At 53.7% G+C, this 19,167-nt stretch overlaps 1 protein-coding gene across 11 annotated transcripts in view; it reads left to right on the top strand.

Annotated features, from left to right (window-relative positions):
- Positions 1 to 7,831: 7,831 nt before the first annotated feature.
- Positions 7,832 to 19,167, top strand: part of MBNL1 (muscleblind like splicing regulator 1) — a 64,322-nt gene continuing 52,986 nt past the window's right edge. For 10 of the 11 annotated variants that reach the window (XM_033068457.2, XM_033068455.2, XM_033068454.2 and 7 more), the window contains exon 1: positions 7,832 to 7,901. The gene's annotated coding sequence lies outside the window, so the exon portion shown is untranslated. Of the gene's footprint in view, positions 7,902 to 8,104; positions 8,150 to 19,167 lie in introns of those variants that run through there. The other variant, XM_033068448.1, reaches the window with a different exon arrangement.

Below are 19,167 nucleotides of genomic sequence, written 5' to 3'. Positions count from 1 at the left end.
AGCTGGGCACTGCTGGGGCCAGTGCTTGCTAAAACATGGACAAACAGAGCATCTTTGTTATTGGGTAAAAATATCGGGTCACCAAGTCCTGTCTGCCTCGATCCTTATACCGAAATATTTCAGTGTGTGAGTGTAGGCCAAGCAGCAACAACCCTCCATGGTCACACAGAAAGGAAACCAGGCTGGGAATGTCATTTTAATGTCCTCCCTCGGCAGGAGGGGACTGTTGTCCCTGTCCCTGCCTGCCGGTCTGTGGTGATGCTGCAGCTGGGTTGGGGAGTGTGGGGCTGATGAAAGGCTGTGCATCAGTGCTGTCCTTCAGAAACATCTCCCTGCCTGAAATGGCTCTGTGCTGTGTGAAGGCAGACTCACCTCCTGCTTCCACTTGTGCCCCTTGGCAGTCTCACAGCAGAACACTTTTACATGTGGCTGTTTGGGGTGGCAGGTGCCCAAATCCTCTGAAAGCCAAAGGGATACTTCGGTAAAACTCCACAGCTTCCACCAGAGCAGTGTTTCCTGCTCAGCAGCAACCATGCTTTGAGTTAAATATTGAGAGTAACTAATAAGTAGCTGGCTGTGGCTTTTCCCTGGAGCATTTCTTTGTTTCTGAGTGTGGCTGTGAACTATTGATGCCTCTGTCATTTAGGGGACAGGCAATGCCCCCACACCCCCCCAGATGGGCAGCTCAGATCTGAAGTGGTGGATTTGGAGATGGGATCCAAGTGCCTGAAGTCCTGGCTGAACAAGAGATGGTGCTGGGGCTGAGGCAGCAGGAGAGGTGGGTCCAGCACCCAGCTGCACCCCATCCTGGGCAGGGAACCCAGAGCACCCCAGCACCACAGCACCGTGTGTGGGGAGCCTCAGAGCCTCACCAGGGACACGGGACAGGATCAGGAGCATTTCCAGAGTTGATGTGCAGGTTGGCTGCATTGGTGCAGCAGGAATGTGCCATTGCTCTGGGAACCAGGGGGCTGTGAAAGGCAGGGAAGGAGGGGAGTCCCACTGGCTCTTTGCCAGACAGAGATGATAACATGTAGGATTGAAAAAGGAAATTAAATTAAGTCCTAGGCTTGTAAATCTGCAAACTTCTTAAAAGTATCTTTTATTTTATACCTGCATATATTTAGTTTTAAAAAGAGGGAGAAAGGTAAAGAATACAGCAGGAATGCCTTTAGTAGCATCACTTGTTTGGCATCTGCCTTTTGAAAGGGAAAGAATGCCAAACAATCAAATAAGTGTCTGTTGTTCTACCTGGTGCACTTTGCATTTACATATGCATTTCACTTTTAGGAATTCCATGTTTTATTTTTTGAGCCAACCTCCTCCTCCTCCTCCTTTATGAACTCAAACAATCCTGTGGGATGGGGCTGAGGGATGCTGAGATGCTCCCACTCCTGCCCAGAGCCAACCAGGCCAGTGTGCCCCTGGCACGGGTCTGCCTTGGCTCACAATCCCTCATGGAAAATACAAAAACTGCCCAACAAGAAGGCACAACAGGGCCAGTTTGTTATTATTTCACACTGGGGTTTAATACAAAAACACGAGGATCCTGCTCCTGGTTCCTATATCAGGGAAGAGACCTTTGTTTCCAATCTGGATCTGTTTGCCACGATATCCAGCAGGAAGGCAAAGCTGTTATCTCCAAAGCTGGGATGAAAATGAGGAGCAAAGACTCTTTATCTCCTAATGAGGGAGAGACAAGATTGTCCATATGTTTCCCACACTTCCTCTGATTCAGATAATCTTTTGCAGATTAACCAGAGGCTCCTCATTCTTTGCAAACAAAACAAAATACTCCTGCCCCTGAAAAAATTTAGTCCTTAATTTTCAAAACAAAGATGTGACCAAAATTTGGAAAAATAGTAAGAAGGATGGAGTTGGGTGATTGGTCAGACGCTGTCAGATTTAATGAGAAAGAATTAAAGCTACTGAAATATTGGGAACAGAGCCCCCTTCAGCAGCACCAGGACACGGGCTGGCCTTGCTGCCTTTCTGAAGGAACTCATTGTTTTAGTAATTGCAGCCTAAGAAAAACCTCAGGCTTTGCACTTTTCAGGAATAATAACAAAAAAAGGAAAAAAGCTGAGCAGTGCTGTCATCTGTCCCAGCAGCACTGCTCCCCACACACAGTCTGGGGCTGATGACAAATTTTAGCTCAATTCAGAGCCACAAATCCAACCATGGCCTGAGTAATGATGTGCCAGCAAGTGTGCTGTGACCAGGGTTTAGTGAGCAGCTTCACCGTTCATCAGAGCATGTCTGACACCACGGGAAGGGGCTGGCCCTGCTCTGCTTGCAGCCCTCATGTCACATTAACCTGGGGGTTTGCCAGTGCACTGTGCCCAGCAGTGCCACAGCTGTGTCAAGAGAAAGGAGGAAACAGAAAATCTGTCATTATGATTTTCAGATAGACCAGGGCCCCTCTCCACGGAGGCCTTGGGGATGTTGGTTTCTGCACAGACAGCTGACACCCATGGGAAGTTTTACCTGTTGTACCTCTCTGGGTGAAATTTCTGGGCACCTTTCACCCTCATCGGGGATTTTACTGTAACCAGGCTGCAAAACCTCTGGAGCTCGCAGAGAGGGGACCAGGGTGTCTGTGCTCTGCTTAGGAAAGCTTCAGGATGGGAAGAGAGCCCTAGTGCAGAGCATCCCTATCCCTGCCAAAACACACAAAATTCTCTAAAAGGAATGGATATTTCTCAGGTGACTATCCCAAATAATAGTAATATCAAATCAGTGTATAACTTGCTTTCTGCAATTGATTTTATTATTTATTAGTGACTGAAATCAGGACTCAGGATTCGTCTCAGCACGGGGCAGGTCTGCAGCAGCCTCAGGGGAGGCCATGCAGACACAGACACACTCCCCCACTCTGCTGCCAGGCTGGGGCTGTGCCAGGCTGGGGCTGTGCCAGGCTGGGGCTGTGCCAGGCTGGGGCTGTCTGTGCCCCAAGCCAGGCTCAGGGACTCAAGGAAAGCTGTTCCCTCCGCTCCTGCAGCACCCCCGCGTGGGATGGTGAATCCAGCAGTGCAGGGCAGCAGCAGAGGAGCAGACACTGGCAGAGGAGCACAAAGAGATGACAGGAAATGCTGTGCATGGCTGTGCATGGCTGCAGCGTCCCTCAGCAGCACTTCCAGGCTGCTGAACCGTGTGCTGCAGCTCCAGCTGCACCTGCAGCTCGCCCCCAGCTCGGGCAGTGCAGGGCCCAGGCCCAGAGAGGCAGCTCTGCTCCCGGTTCTGTGGGTATGAGCACAGCTGGCACAGCTGGCACGGCCAAGCAGAGCCACACGGCCTTTCCACTGCAGCAGTGCCCACCTTGGGGCTCTGGGCTGCCCACCACACACCCCTGAGCTGTGCCCACCGTGGACACTGCCAGGCAGAGCCACTGCACGGCTTTGCCAGAGCTGGCATGGCCAGTGAAGATGGACCACCATGGTGCTTCCCCTCAGGCTGAGTGAGGGACGTTTCCAGCTGGCTCTGAGTGCAGCAGAGCTTTGGGTGGAAGGGCTGGAGGCTGGCTTTGGAAGGCTGGGATGGTGGTAACCCCAGCAGAAATAGCAGAGAAGGGCCTGTTAGTCCGTGTCTGTGGCGCTGGTGCTGGCCAGGCAGCCGTTATCTGCGGCTTGCAGCAGGAAGGAGTCCCGGGGCACCGCCCCAGCCATTGCCCCATTTCCAGGGACCGCAGCCATGGCCCATGTCAGTGGCCAGAGCCCGTTTCCCCCACCAGCTGCCAGCAGGCAGATTAATGGGTCACAGGCAGCCCCCGGCGCTCCCAACTGCGTGTCCGTGTCCCTGATGTGAGCTCCCCTCAGCCGGCAGGGCTGCAGCTGCCATGCAAAGCACTTCCTCTGCCATGTCCTTTCTGACTAGCAGAAAGTAATTTTTGCTTCCTTAAGAGAATATATATGCAAAGCCCGGCCCGTGGCCGCGGTTTCCGCTGCACGGAGGGCTCACTTCGATCCCTTGGCCCTGCTGGTGAGTGTCATTGCCTGGCCTGTCACCGCTTCCCCTGGCCAGGCCACCACAGCGTGGCAGGGAGCAGCATGCTGTAATTGGCCCCGCACCCCGGGGAGGCGGTGGCTGTGCCAGCAGCGCTGCCGGAGCCCCAGGAGCCCCAGGAGCCCCAGGAGCCCCAGGTGGGACCCAGGCACTCGCCCCAGCGCGGGGCCTCGCCAGCCCGAGCGCAGCAGGACAGCGGGGACGGACGGTGAGTTCACACAGCTGGGTGGTTTTACTGTTGTCTCTCATGTGTCTCAGTCTTGAGTTAGTGAAGGCTTGAATAATTTATTCGGGAAATGAACGCTAAATGCAAGATGATTTTATGCAAGGCACGGGTAGCAAAACTCTGTGGTTCTGAAGAGCGCTAAAAGTCGCAGTCAGACCCACTGCAGACCCTCCGTGGGGCGTGCTGGGGGTCCAGGGGGAGCCCTGTGGTGTGGAGCTGCCCCCTGAGTGAGCCCCAGCCTGCTGCCAGGGACACGTGGAGCAGGCAGGGCGCGGGAGCCATGGCGCCAGCGTCTGCATCTTCTCTTTTCTTCTGCTTTCACCACGGTTTCATCTGTTCATCACCTCTGTGTTGGAGAAGTTGGGAGAGAGGTTTTCACATGCTCACAAGAGCCCTGTGATCTGTTTTAACATCTGCTGGGTTCTGGCAGGATCTGTGGTGGAGCAGGGACAGGGCTGGTGGGGCACCATGGCCATGCTGCACTTTGGGTGCATTTCCCAGCGGGGCTGAGTGCTGCTCCTCCTGCCAGTCCCTCGGGCAGCTGGGTGTCCATCCCTGGGCACGGCTCCTCAGCCCGCTCTGGCCCTCTGGGGGACTGCTGGCTGAGCTCATGGGAGATTAAAATGACATTAATCCTCTGAGAGTGACCCTCTGCTTGCTACCGTGAAATCCGCTGCTGCTGGCGAAGGTCCCGCCGTGTTCTGTGGCTGAACACCACGCTGGATCACAGAGCAGCCACCGGGCCGAGCACCCACACTGCTCCTTGGGCTGGGGCAGCGAGCAGGCGCTGCCCGAGGGGCTGCATCAGCTGCACAGAAGGGAAGAAACTGCCTTTGCAGGAAGTGCAAAAGCTAAAATGTGTATCATAATTATTTGCTGGGAACTGTGCTGTGGGTTTTACTCAGAGAAGACTGGGGGAGATTTAAAGTATTTTATTGCTTTGAACAAAAATACTATCACAGGAGGCTTTAAAACAAACGTACAAAACGGCGTAAGGCCAGGTTGTAAGTGTGTGTGTTGTTTCCAGAGGTGCAGAGGCAGCTGAGATGATCAGACAGCAGCAGGGTGCTCTGGCTGGCGGGAAGCGGTGGCTGCGAGCGCCGAGAGCACCGCGGGCTCCGGAAGAGCAGGCAGGCAGCAGGGCCGCTGCGGCCGCAGCACTGCAGCTCTCAGACCTTTTTGGGGAACTTGAGCCTCACCAGCGTTGCACAAATAAGGGCATCAGGAAGCGAACGGCTTCTCCGGGGTTGCAGTCGTGCTCACTCTGGGTTTGAAGCAGCTCGTGTGTGTGCCTTTAGTAAAGGCTCGAGGAGGGAAGGGAAAGCAGAGTATAGGTAGATGTGGTGACTGCTGTATTGCAGCTGTTTGGTGAGACAAAATGAAGACACGGGACATACGTGGAGCTGTGGTGGATTTGCATTGTGGTTTCTGTCAGTGTGTCAGGCCAGGCACAGAGCCCCGTGGCCCTGGTGGGTGGCAGCCCTGCAGTGAGGAAGGGTTTGTGTTCTGCTCTGTGGAGAGGTTGCCCACAGCCACCCTCATGCCAGGCTCTGGACACGCTGCTCCAGTGACCACTGGCCCTGTTGCCTGCTGGGCTCAGAGGGAAGGGCAGGCACCTTGGCACCGTTTTCAGAGGCCAGCCTCTCACCTCAACAGTACCAGGGCTGCACTGACTCGGCCAGGAGAGCTCCTCTTTCTTGCTCCAGCTGCAATAGCACCTAGGGACTCTAAAACACAAAATATCTCTCAAAAAACTTTCTCAGCACAATGTTTCTCTTTGTCCTGAGTACTGACTGATTTATGTCTTCTGGGCTGAGTGGCACACAGTGCTGAGTGTGCAATGACATATTTCTGTATCTTTGGTGTAACACAATTAGTGTGTTGGAATCCCAGGTGCTCATTGATAATCTGGGAGATCCCTGGATCTGAGATTTCCTGATGGTTTCCTCTTTACTCTGCCCTGCCTGGACATTTTGTTGTGACGGAGCTTGTGCCTGACATCTGTGCCCTAGGGTTTGATCCCTTGTAAGCTGCGTAAACCAATGCAAATGGAATGCATTCACTTTATGGGATACAGTGAGAAATGCCATCACAGGCGCCCAGGACACAGCTCCAGCCTCCCAGCGCCAAGACACTGCCCTGTGCCATTATTTGAGAAGAATTTGGGCAGAGAGGAGTTCGTACAGAAACTCTGTGACCAGAACAAGTGCTCTGAAAATGCCCGGCGTGGTGATGTCGGTTCTCAGGCAGGAAATGGCCCACGGAGCTCTTTGTGCCTGAACGGGAACAGGAAGAGCACAAATGGCCCGGGACAATGTTCACTGCCAGGGCCCGTCGGGGCTGTGCAGGTGTCTAAGGGACATCTGCACTGCACCACACGTAAATATAAAATATGATGGGATACCAGGTGTCGTGGGCCTTGTCCTGGTCGGATTTAGCTTCACTGAAACACGAGTGTAAGAACATGACATTTTTCTGAAAGAAAGCTGAATGTTTCTTTGTCCTTTCAGTCTCCAGTTTGTAGGAAAAGCCCTCAGAGCTAAGCAGCAGGTACCAGAAAGCTCTCCAGGCAGCAAGGTGCCTGCAGTCCCTCGGGCATGGGGCACAGCTGGATGCCCCCGAGGCTGGGCAGCTCTGAGGAGGGATGCTCACTGAACCTTTCTGTTTCCAGAGTGCTGCCTGCTCTGCAGGGGTGATTGGAGCTCAGGAAAAGCAAAGTTAATGATATCCCCTCCAGGCTGTGTAATACAACAAAAAGCCTCATGGAGGAAGGAGCTGGAGTTAGATCTTGAGACCAGGTAACAAAATCTGTCTCCCAAAATCAAGTGAGGAATTATTTGCTATTACTTCATCTCACAATAACCCTCTGCTTAGGAGCCTTTGTTAAAAGACGTTTAATGCTACCCGACACTGGAGATAAACTCCTTGTCTCTTTCCTTGTCTCTTTCCGTGTCTCTTTCCGTGTCACTTTCATTGTCTCTTTTCTTGTCTCTTTCCTCGTCTTTTCAGTTTGTTTTTGCCTTTCCTAAACCGCGGTTAGTTCCTAGCGGTGTGATGAGCCCTTTGCACATGGCTGGGTGCGTGTCCTGGCAGGGGACACTGATACACCTCTGGCTAACCCAGACCATTGCGTCTCCTGTGCTGCACTCTGCTCAGTGTCCCCGCTCGGCAGGACCGACACCTGCCCTGTGACCGGGGCAGAGCCGTGCCCGGGGCCGGGAGCGGCGCGGCTCTCACGGTGGGTGCCGCAGCCCCTGCCCGCCGCTCCGCCGGCACAAACTCCGCTGCACCGCGGCTGCTCTCGTGCGAGGAGGGAGGAGCGGGAGCCGCGAGGAAAGCAGGGCCCTTCCACCGCTTTGGGAGCGAATCTTGCGAGGATGGTGCCCTGAGGAGCGGCCTTGGGGGCTCCGGAGCGATCGCGCCGGGCACGGCCGGGCCGCGGGCTCGCCCCCGCCCCCAGGCCGGCCCTGCCGTGCCTCCCCCGGCCGGAGGCGGCGGGGCCGGGCACGTGTGCGGGCCCCGCTCGGTGACTCATGAGGCGCCGGCCGCTCCGCCGCGGGGAGGATGAGGGAGGGCGGCCCCGGGGGAGGGCAGCCCGCCGCGCCGCCGCCCCGCTCCGCGCCTGCCCCTCGCTCCCGCGGTGCCCGGAGCGCGGAGGCCGCACCGGGACTAGGTGAGCGCGGCCGGGCTGGGGCCGGGCCGGGGCTGGGCCGGGCCGGGCTCCCCGCGGGCCCGGGGCTGCCGGCGGGGCCGGGGCCGGGTGGCGCTTCCGGGCGGGGCGGGGGCGGTGGCGGAAGCGGGGCCGGGGCTGGCGCGGGGAGCCCGGGCCGCCGCTGCCTCCGCCCGCCGCGCCGGCGGCACCGTCGGCATGAGCGGCTGAGGCGGGCGGGCCGCGCCGGCAGGGCCCGGCCCAGGCCCGCGGTGAGTGCGGCCCGGCCGGGCCCGGCGGCGGCGGGGGAGGCGGGCGGCGCTGCCGGGGCGGCCCCGCGGGGAACGAACGGGGGGAGCGGAGCGTTCGTGCGCTCGGCGGGGCCGGGAGCGGGGCCGAGCTCCGCCGGGGCCGCAGCGCCGATCGGGGCGCGGCTCCGGTGCCCGCGCGTCCCTTGGGCAGCGCCCGGCGCGGGGCTCGCATCGTGTCCGCCGGAACCCGGACCCACCCGAACCCCGAACCCACCCGGACCCGCCGGACCGGGGCTGGGCCGTGGGTCGGGGCTGCCGGGCCGGCTCCGGGGGGCGGTCGGGGTGCGGAGGGTGTCCGGTGGGTGCTCGGTGTGTGTCCGCTGTGTGTGCGGTGTATGTCCCGAGGGTGCTCGGGGTGTATCCGGAGGGTGTCCGCTGTGTGTCCAGAGGGTGTCCGGTGTGTGTCCGGAGGGTGTCCGGAGTGTGTCCAGAGGGTGTCCCGAGGATGTCCCGAGGGTGTCCGGTGGGTTCTCGCTGTGTGTCCGGAGGGAAGCCGGCCCGCGGTGCCGTCCCGGGCAGGCTCTGCGGTGCCCTCCCGGCATCGCCCTGTGCGCACGGCCTGGCTCCGGGGGCTGCCGCGGCACCGTGACGGAAAGAGAGATTTGTGTTTTCTTTTTACAGAAAGTTCTTGAATTCAGAACTTCGGTTTGCAGGTGTAAGCAAGCCCGTTTGTGTAGTGGAAACGTGCAGGGATATTTGTTTAAAATGGTTGTCTTGGAAAAATTTGTGGTTGTTTCTTTTAGAAAGAAATAATTTATTTTGGTGATTTTTTTGAGGTGGGGAATGTATGCCCCAGAGCAAGGGAGAAGCGGGACACGGGTGACAGAGATAATGAAGTGCAGGAGAGCAGGTTCAGGGACGGGATGTAACGGGAAGGAGGGATGGGATAATGAATAGTAATGGTAAATAGCTTAACTGGGTTATGTCTTTTTTTGGCACTACGGACAAAGGGTTCTAATGAAACGACAATACATTCCAAAGTGACAAGGAAATTATTTGCATGATGAATAATTAGCCGATGGCACTTGTTGCTGCAGGGGGAGTTTGGGGTGAGAGTTGAGGAGAGGTTGCAGGCTCCCCTTGGGCTGGCTGGGTGTGACACTGACCCTGGGCAGGCCCGCTGGCACAGAGCAATACTATGATAATATATAATATTATGATAATATGATAATTGAAAGTAGATAAAAGAGGAAGAAATGAAAGGCTTGGCAGCCCCATGCTCACTGCGATGGTGACAGGACAGCTGCAGGTGGAGGGTTGGGATGTGCCACTGCAGGAACCAGAGCTGTCAGGAGCCTCTCTGCTCAGGGCTGAAAGCAGGCGTGGCTGCTGGCCAGGTGGGTGCATCCCACAGCTGCCTCCAGCCTGGTTCTCCCTGGGGAGAGTCTGTAACACACTCCTGCAGCCTGTCCCCAGGGCTCTGTGCAGGACAGGTGGATGCCCCATTCCATGCCCTTGGTGCGGTGTCCCAGCTGTGTCCCGCTGCATCCCTGCATCAGGTGCTGCTCTGACTGCCCTGTCCTTGGAGCTGCTGTGCTGGGAGCCTGGAGTGTCAGGGTGAAGTCCAGGAGATGTGATGGGTGCTAGCAAACACTTCTGGCCACTGGGTTTGGCTGCCCAAAGCCCCATGGTTTTGGCCTCACTGTCCAGGAGGGTTTCTGTGGCCACAGGGAGGTTCTTACACGTGTGCTGTAAAAGATCTGATGACCAGCTCAGATTAAATCATAGGCTTCCCTCTCTGTTTTTATTCCTTCGAGTACTTGTTTTATTCTGCTGCTTCAGTGTCAGTGGGGAGGTGGTAGTGACACAGGGATGCCTGAGATCAGGGGATGAGCCTCAGCAGCTCTTGATTCCCAACTAGGGGATGATTTCTGCTCAGGATTCCTGCTCAGGAGCTGGTGGATAATCTGCAGACATCACATTCTGACACTGAGGAAGTCATGCATGTTGGGTTGTGAGAATCCCTGTGGTAACTCTGTTGCTTTCAAAAGCTTTATAGGTGTTTTCCTTAGGCATATTTTCAATGGGATTGCTGTAAACAGCATGTTAGCTAAGGCCAGCTCCTTCAGGGAAAACTGCAGGAAGAGTTCTGTTCCCATTCCTTGTGATTTATGTTCATGCCAAGGATGATTTTTGCAACTATGAGTTTATCAACAAATTCCTGCTACTACTCCTGTCTGGAGGGAAGGGAGAGGGAGGATCTGGCAGAGTTCAGTTGCTTCCCTGGGAATTCCTACACTTCAGTGTGTCCTGCTGTGCCCAGCCCTACACGGGGTCTCTCCTTTCCCTTACCTGACTGCTGGTCTCCACTCTTTGTGTCTCTTAAGGATTAGAGCAGTTGCCTCTGATTATTATTTTTTAATTCAATGTTACTAACAATTATATACTGTAAACTCAGTTTCCCAAGTTACACAGCAAAGTAAACAACATTTCTTTCCTCCTACCCCATAGTTATTTACCAAAAGGATAAACCTGTAAATATGTTTGAATGCTGTCCTCAGTGACATTTGGAGCCTGCTCTGCTGTGAATTTGTGCAATTGCAATTCCATCAGAATCAAAGGGAACTCCCAGCAATTAACGAGGAAAGAGAAGGGACTGTTAAAACCGTGTTGTAGTTGTGATGTAACTTCAGTACATTTTAAGTAACAAATACAGTTGATATACGGAGTGAAGCCTTGTGTGGCTCCTGTGAGGGGGCTCCAGCCCGCTCTGCCTTCATCAGTCTGTGCAGGGGGAATGGCCTGGGCCGTGCTTTGCTCAGAGAAAAAAGCTGTGACAAGTGTTGGTTTGCCCTGATGTTGCACTCGGAACCAGCAGAAGTTCTGCTGGTCTGGAGATGCTCTGAAGTCTCTTCAGTCCAGAGGCAGTGACAGGAGAGCGACAGCAGCACCGTGAGCTGGGCCAGGCTGCAGGTCCGAGGTTTCCTGTGCCCACTGGGCAGTTTGGGGGCTGGCTTTGATGTGTGCTGGCCTCAGGGTGAAAGCCCACCATCTATCAGGAGAACTGCTTTTCCTAAGGGATCAATTAATTTTTTTAAATGTCTGCTTTCTATCAATTCCTACCCCGTGAAATAGCCATGTTTCAGATTATGTGCGTGTAATTGTTATAGAAGAATATTTTTATCCAATATATCTTTATTTTGAGTAGCTGGGAAGAAAGAAAAGTTTGCAAGAGGTATAATCTCACCTCAGTAAAATCTAACTCGAGTTCTCACAATTCAGCTTGATTGAACTTGAATTTTTGGAGATAAAATTGCTGTTGTTACAAATTAGTAAGAGCAGGAGTGGTGTGTAAGGTGACAGCACTTCTGTCACAAGGTGCAAAATCCTGCATTGGAGTTCCTTTTGGTTTGATCTACAGGTTCTACAGGAAAACTGAGGCAGCCAGGCCTGAGGAAAATGCAGCTGGGCTTTTTTTTTTTTGTGTAGCCAAATTATAATTCCCATAAGGCAAGTGCATGACCAGCACTGGCCCAGCCTGGGAATGGCCAGCTCAGCTTGGGTCTGTCTGTCCTTCCACAGCCCCATTGCCTCCTGGAGCTGCCCTGGTCTGAGCACTGATAAAATGTGTGAATCAATCCCGTGTGCTCACTGGGACCTGTGCTGTAGGCAAATAGGCCAAATACTTGTTTGCTCAGAAAAATATTTTGGTACGTAAATATGCAAGCTGCCTGTGAGTAGCTGAATGGATTTGTGCAGGGTACAAGCAGTAAGTACCAGACAGGCTGAAATGTGTTCGGTGCTTTGAGCAGGGCTGGGCTGGGCTGGGCTGGGCTGGGCTGGGCTGGGCTGAGCTCCACTCCTTTTATCAGCCCTTGTGAGCGCACAGGTGGCAGCTCCAGCGCCTGCACGGTGCCCAGGCTGTCCTGTGGAAGTGTTCCTCGCTGTCCGCCCTGGGGCAGGCTGCTCTTGTCAAAGGAATTTCTTTTCCCTTATGTAACTTGTTGGTGTTACATCCAGAGTCGGCTCTTGCAGAAGTGCGTCAGTCTTGCTTGCAGTGGCACTGAAAAAACTTAGCAGAGCGTGCACTGAATTCCCCCCTTATCTCTCTATAGCACATTTTATGTATCTTGTAGTGAGATGTTTTGTTTCTACAGTTTCAGACTCCGTGTTTCAGAAGATTAATAGACTTAGCAGCCCTGTTTGCTCAGCTTAGCAGCGATAACAATGTAATAAGTCATGAGACGGTCGCAGATCATCTGGCAAGGCAAAATATGCCTTGGACTTGAACTTGGAGCAGGTATTATTTGCAGAGAAAAGCGAAATGATGAAAGCAGTATAAATAGCGTGTCCTGCCTTGGGTGGCTGTGGGTTCAGGTCTGCAGAGCCTGCTCGGGAGGCAGCTGGTGGCATCGGCATTCCCCTCGGGATGGCCGGGAGGGCGAGGGCAGCGTTTGTACCGTACATGGCTGGCATTTACTGCAGCACGTAGGGAGCAGGGCTGGGCTGGGGCAGGGCAGGGCTGGAGCTCAGGCTGGGCTGGGGCTCAGGCTGGGCTGGGGCTGCAGGAGCAGGGCTGGGGTACAGGCTGCAGGAGCAGGGCTGGGCTGGGGCTCAGGCTGGGCTGGGGCTCAGGCTGGGCTGGGGCTGCAGGAGCAGGGCTGGGGTACAGGCTGCAGGAGCAGGGCTGGGCTGGGGCACAGGCTGCAAGAGCAGGGCTGGGCTGGGGCTCAGGCTGGGCTGGGACTCAGGCTGCAGGAGCAGGGCTGGGCTGGGGCACAGGCTGCAGGAGCAGGGCTGGGCTGGGGCACAGGCTGCAGGAGCAGGGCTGGGCTGGGGCTCAGGCTGGGCTGGGGCACAGGCTGCAGGAGCAGGGCTGGGCTGGGGCTCAGGCTGGGCTGGGGCACAGGCTGCAGGAGCAGGGCTGGGCTGGGGCACAGGCTGCAGGAGCAGGGCTGGGGCACAGGCTGCAGGAGCAGGGCTGGGCTGGGGCACAGGCTGCAGGAGCAGGGCTGGGCTGGGGCACAGGCTGCAGGAGCAGGGCTGGGGCACAGGCTGCAGGAGCAGGGCTGGGCTGGGGCTCAGGCTGCAGGAGCAGGGCTGGGGCACAGGCTGCAGGAGCAGGGCTGGGCTGGGGCACAGGCTGCAGGAGCAGGGCTGGGCTGGGGCTCAGGCTGGGCTGGGGCACAGGCTGCAGGAGCAGGGCTGGGCTGGGGCTCAGGCTGGGCTGGGGCACAGGCTGCAGGAGCAGGGCTGGGCTGGGGCTCAGGCTGCAGGAGCAGGGCTGGGGCACAGGCTGCAGGAACAGGGCTGGGCTGGGGCACAGGCTGCAGGAGCAGGGCTGGGCTGGGGCTCAGGCTGCAGGAGCAGGGCTGGGCTGGGGCTCAGGCTGCAGGAGCAGGGCTGGGCTGGGGCACAGGCTGCAGGAGCAGGGCTGGGGCACAGGCTGCAGGAGCAGGGCTGGGGCACTCACTGCAGGAGCAGGAGCAGTGCTGGGCCCAGGCTGCAGGAGCAGGGCTGGGCCCGGGCTCCCAAAGCCTCCCGCAGCAGCTCTGTGCATTCCTGCTGCGCTGCTGTCTCCCGCGCCAGCGAGTCCAACTGCGAGCGGTGAGTAAGGACTTGGGAACCCTGAGCATTTTTGGGCTCTGGGCCCAATCCTGCTTCCAGAGAAGTTAATTGGATTTTTTTCCTTCTAAAAAAGGGAGAGCAATCAGAACTGCCCAGCTCAGTGCTGCAGGGTGCTCCTGTGTGTGCTGTGTGCGAGCCCAGCTCCCCTGTGCGAGCCCAGCGCCCCTGTGCCCTGGGCAGGGATGGGCTGTGGGCAGCCAGAGCCCCCCTGGGATGTGCTCCCGAGGCTGCTGGAGCCGTGGATAACGCTGCAGTGGCGGTGTCTGCACTGCAGTGACAGTACCCAGCACTCAGAGATCAGCTTCTCTCGCACTGTGAGTACACTGCTGTCCGTGGGAGCGCGCGGAGTTTGCTGTGTCCGTGGGGTCCGGATGTACCCGAGGGCTGGAGCCTGAGCCCTGCTGTCCCTGGGCACGCTGGAGGCTGCAGAGCACGCTGCTCCAGGCACGTGGGTCAGGTTTTCCGAGCAGGTTGCCAAGCTGAAGGCACAGCAGCAGGCTGGCTTGGCCATATAAAGGAGGTGTCGGGGTGTGCGCAGGCGCTGGGGCCGCTGGCAGAGTTGCTGTGCAGGGCCACCCGCCCTTCCTCTTCCTCGCCGCTCCCCAGGGCCGCCTGAGCCTCTGGCTGCCATGGGAGGAAGGTCTGTCAGCTGCAGGCACTGATAAACTCTGGGCACAGCAAACACTCCGGGTTTTCTTCTGTTGCTCCTCAAAGCTTGGAATAAAATCCAAACAGAAATGTTGATTCCAGCGTGGGGAAGAGTTTATTAGTGCCTGGGCACCGTTCTTGACTTCCTGTGGCCACCTCTGGTTTTTGGTGAAGTCTGGTACTCTTCACCTGTAATTTTATATGGGAATCCTTCCATGCTCCGAACATAAGCACAGCTTCAGTGGACTTTGAGTCTTCTTTCAAGCAGTGAAAAATCAAAGGTAGTGAGTCTGTGATCCTGATAATGTAATTATGTATTTTTCAGCTTTTTGATGTGCAGCAGTTAAAAATGTTTTGGGAGTGCAGGCACTTGCTGTGGTGCTGGAGCTTTGCAGGCTGCTGGGAAGGAAGTCCCTGGGCAGATATTTTGTTTGCTGCTTATCAACGTTTTATTGACTCCTGTATTTATGTGCAAATATATTCAATAAATAAATCTTTAATGATGTGATTTTTGTTGAGAAAAGTAGACACAACTCTGTTCAATTCTTGTAATTAAATACAGCTAGTGGTAGAACAGAAATACAAGCATTTGAACTTCTTTTACTCATTTTTCTGCATGAATGACAAAGTTATTGCTTTGGATTTGGTTTGTTTTCTACAACTTCTGAGCATTCTGTCTTTAATCACCATTTTTATAAAAGCTAGGTTTTCTTAAGTAATTTCAGAAGCTGTTTTCCAAATATTCCGTGTATTTGTATAAGAGTAGAAATTTAAACTTAAATTAAAATGACTTAAAATGTTTTAAATGTGTTTTAAAATGACTTTTAGAAGTAGGGGTGAAAATACAATGAAAACAGTAATCTTTTGAGGTTTTTCCAGAATTCCTTCATTGAGTTTAATTTGGGTGGCTTGCTATGTTGATGAAAAAGGAGACACATTGAGGAGAGCCCAGGAGGAGGATGGAGAATTCTGTGTGAGAAGTACAGCGGGACAGTGTCAGTGGCAGCAGTGCTGTCACACGCAGAGGGGCCAGCCCAGCTCAGGAACCCCTCTGTGCTTGTCCCCTGTGTGCTGGGGGCTGTGCTGGCTGAGGGTGTGTGCAGCACAGGCTGTTCTGGGCAGGGGCTGCTGGAGCTCGTCTCTCGTGGTTATTGTTAGCTGCGTGCACATCATGATTCAAAATGAGCAAGGGTAACTACGTACTAAAGCAAATTCTGATTAAAAACTTGTCTCAAAGATCTTTTCCACTTCTTACCCAAAGTAAAAGTCATGTAGTTTTTATTGCTTCTTTTTAATACCATGACTAATTTGGAGCGTTTGCTTGGTATCTGAAGATGCATATATTTGTTTGGTTTGCTTGAGATTGGTCACGATCCAGAATTAATCACATCAGTAAGGGTTTCTGTGCTGCTGAGCACTGTGTATGCAGGGATCTCTATTAAGGGCCTCCTAAACTGGTTTAGTTTTGATGTGTATGGAAAAATCATTTTGTGTTTAGCGTGTAACAGTCATCTCTGATACCTCAGACGGTGACAGAGCAGAGAGAATTAAAAATCTCATTCTCTGTGGTTAGAGTCGTATGTAACTAATGAAATAAATTATTTAGATCTGTTGTATTTTCTGAGAAGTTGTACAAGTTTTTATTGTCCTGGAAGGAAGTGATTGCAAACATAAATTAAATGTAAGGCCAGAATGAATCAAAGCATCGCAAGTGCTCTATTTTGGGTGTGAGATTCCCTGAGAAGCAGGCAGCTGTGAGTGCAGATGCAGCTGGCTGTGTCTCCTGTCTCCCAGCACATGCTGAGTGTTTTCCAGGACTGTCCTTGCCGTGTGATTCACGTTGGTGACCGATGTGGATGTCGTCACCTCGCTGAGCTGGCAGTGCCTCCCTGCTCCAGGTGTCCCCAGTGTGGCAGTGCTGCCACTCTGTGATGCTGGCATGCTCTCAGAGGTGTGGGACTCCAGGGGTGCTGTGCCTGGCACTGCCTGGCCATGCTGCAGAGCCAGGTGTGGGTTTGCCACTTCAGCATCATCCTTCGGTCCAAACTGCGCTGCACTGAGGCTCTGCTGTCCCTCATTCCCCCGTCATTTTCTGGTCCCTGGGGAGAAGCCTGTGATTATCCCTGCACTACCATAGCTCACCGTGGCTGAGCTGAAGTGGCCAGCTCTAAGAGCTGCTGCAAGCAGAACTTGTTGCACCCAGTTCCTCCTGAGCTGGACTCACGTCCCTTTTCGGTTGCCCTCAAGTCAGATGTGAGATGAGGCAATCCAGAGCCACCATAACTCCAGTGGGGCTGTCACACAGCAGGCAGAGAGCAGCAAGGTGTCCCCGTGGAACTGTGCCCACTGTGGTCCATGTGTCCTCAGGGCCAGGAGAGCTGCTGGCATTGTCACCAGGAGCGGGATGACACACCAGCATGGAGCAGGTGGCATGAATGGCCTGTTCTATTCCTGGTAATTAGATTCAGATTTCATCTTGCTGGTTAATCTGATGTGTGCAGGGATGTGGTGACTGCATCCTGCCTCGAAAGTATTGTCCTAACAAAGTGGTTGTCATGTGAATGGGAAAGAACTTTGAAATCTGGAGTTTTTGCTGTGAGCAAACATGGGAGGGGTGGCCCAGCCAGGGATGAGTTTGTGAGGCCAAGGGGAGGAGCTTATTGTCTGAAGTGCTACTATTAATAAATTAATAATGTTAGTGGTGGCCGTGTGTGTGTCCTGATCCATCAGGTGCTGGCTGCACTGGTCTCTCAGGACTCCTTTCCCCTCTGTTTTATCCAGCTGTGTCTGGGCAGGGAAGAGCCCCCTTTGCACCAGGGCCACATGGCAGCTGCATTGGGAAGGGAAGTGGAAAGCTGAGCAGGAATAAGCTGCTGGTGTGTTTTCTCTTGCAGCACAGGAGATGTTCAGGCATCAGACCACAGGATTGAGGCTGGTGTGTGCTGCACCTCTCCCCAGTGAGGCTCCTCCGGGTCACTTCTCCCTGAAACCATCAGCATCAGCTGAATTGGGTGTCAGAGGGAAGCAGTTCCTTCCCTTGCTGAGTCATGGACGTGGCTTTTTTTCTGTAGGGGTTCTTACGATGGATGATGCTAATGATGATGTTTTATACAAATCCACACACACACGTGCAGTCAGAAATCACCTGTCACTGTGGGACAGTCTGTGATTTTGCTGCTGCTGCAGGTGCCTCCCAGCTCTGAGTCTGGGCTCTGGGACCTTCCTGGGGCTGCTCTTGGGGACAGCACCCAGCACCCTCTGCCCCTGAGCCAGGCTGACAATGAGCATCAGTCTGACTGCATGGTGCAGAGCAGGGAAGGTTTCACAGGGCAGAGCTCTGCTCCTGCGCCCCGTGCTGCCCACGCTGGGGGGCCTGTCCTGGGCTGACCCCACTGCCATGGGTCATCTTGCTGCTCTCCTGCCTTGCCTGGCTTGTGTACATTTGCAGTTAATCAAACAAAATGTGCAAGAGTCGGATTAATAAATAGCTTGTAGTTTTTGGAAGGGTGCATAGTTGATTTATTATGGCCTCTCAAATGCCTTTGTATAAAAACAACGTGTTTGCTGTTAGAACACGAAAATAAAACTGATTTTAATAAAACAGGTTTTAGTTTTTTTCAATTCAGTTTGTCACTTCTTGGAATTTCAACCTGAATCACTAGATTACTGTCATTTTTAAAGATAAACAACTTTTTAGGCTTGCTTGGGCAATGTCACTTCTTCTGTGGTTGGAATTCCCCTATGCCAGGATAATACAGAACTTCCCATTTCTAAAATACATTGTGTGAATGTTATGGTAAAGGAATTACAGTGTGAGTCTGTTTTTATTACCAGAAACAGTATTTGGGACTTCAGTGGTGGGTGGGGATGGATATGTAAATGCTTTGTAATACATAAATTGATGAAAAATGGATTAAAGGCAGAGTAGTCCTTCCCCATTTTGTGTCCCTGACTTAAAACTGCAAGAGGAGAATAACAGCTTGTGTGCCACGTCCTCGTGCAGAGACAGGGACTGGCCTGTGCCTGTTTGTGCTCATAAATACACATCCTGCTAATGCTGTCAAACTGTGAATCCTCTGTCCCCCCCAAAATCTCAAATTTTGTAAAAGAGATTTATATATTCCTCAAGTTATTAAAAAAAAAAATCAAGAGGCATGTTTTCTGACTAAAATTTTTTTAAAAATCAGCAAGAGCAGTTAATCCGTAACTGTCTGCTCCTTAAAGGAAAGAGGGTTTATGGAATTTGCAGTGTAGCTTTCTGACTTGAAAATAGCATTACTGTAATCTAAAGTAAGAGAGGATTGGGCTGTGGGATTTGCATGTCAGTGCCCATGCACTGCTGGAGGGAATTGGTTCACAGTTTGGTTAGGGAAATCTTGGAGCAATACCTCATTTCTGCACGTGGTTGGGGCACGCAGTGTCCAACGTGTTGCCTCTTTTTTCATTATTTATTGAATTTCCATGAACCGAGTACACTTGGGTGTCTTAAATTCAGATGGAATGTCACAGTTAGGTGGTTCTGCTAAAACAGTTTCAGAAACTGTGAAACAGACTCAAGATAAAACCACATCTGATGGGGATGTGCCGGAGGAGCCACTGAAGTCAGTGGGAGGTTGCACCAGGCAAGTCTGTCACAGCTGAAAGAGTACAGAAAAAACCTTTAAAACACAACTAGGAGTAGTAGTACTAAAACTATGTATATCATGCAAAATATCTGGGTCATAGAAGCAGTGTTGTCTGTTTTTTTACGAATCTGTTGTGGC

This window comes from Catharus ustulatus, chromosome 10 (genome assembly GCF_009819885.2).
Source record: "Catharus ustulatus isolate bCatUst1 chromosome 10, bCatUst1.pri.v2, whole genome shotgun sequence".
Classification (NCBI taxonomy): Eukaryota; Metazoa; Chordata; class Aves; order Passeriformes; family Turdidae; genus Catharus; species Catharus ustulatus.
Note: the sequence above shows the minus strand (reverse complement) of the source record. Positions and strands in the feature narration are given on the sequence as shown.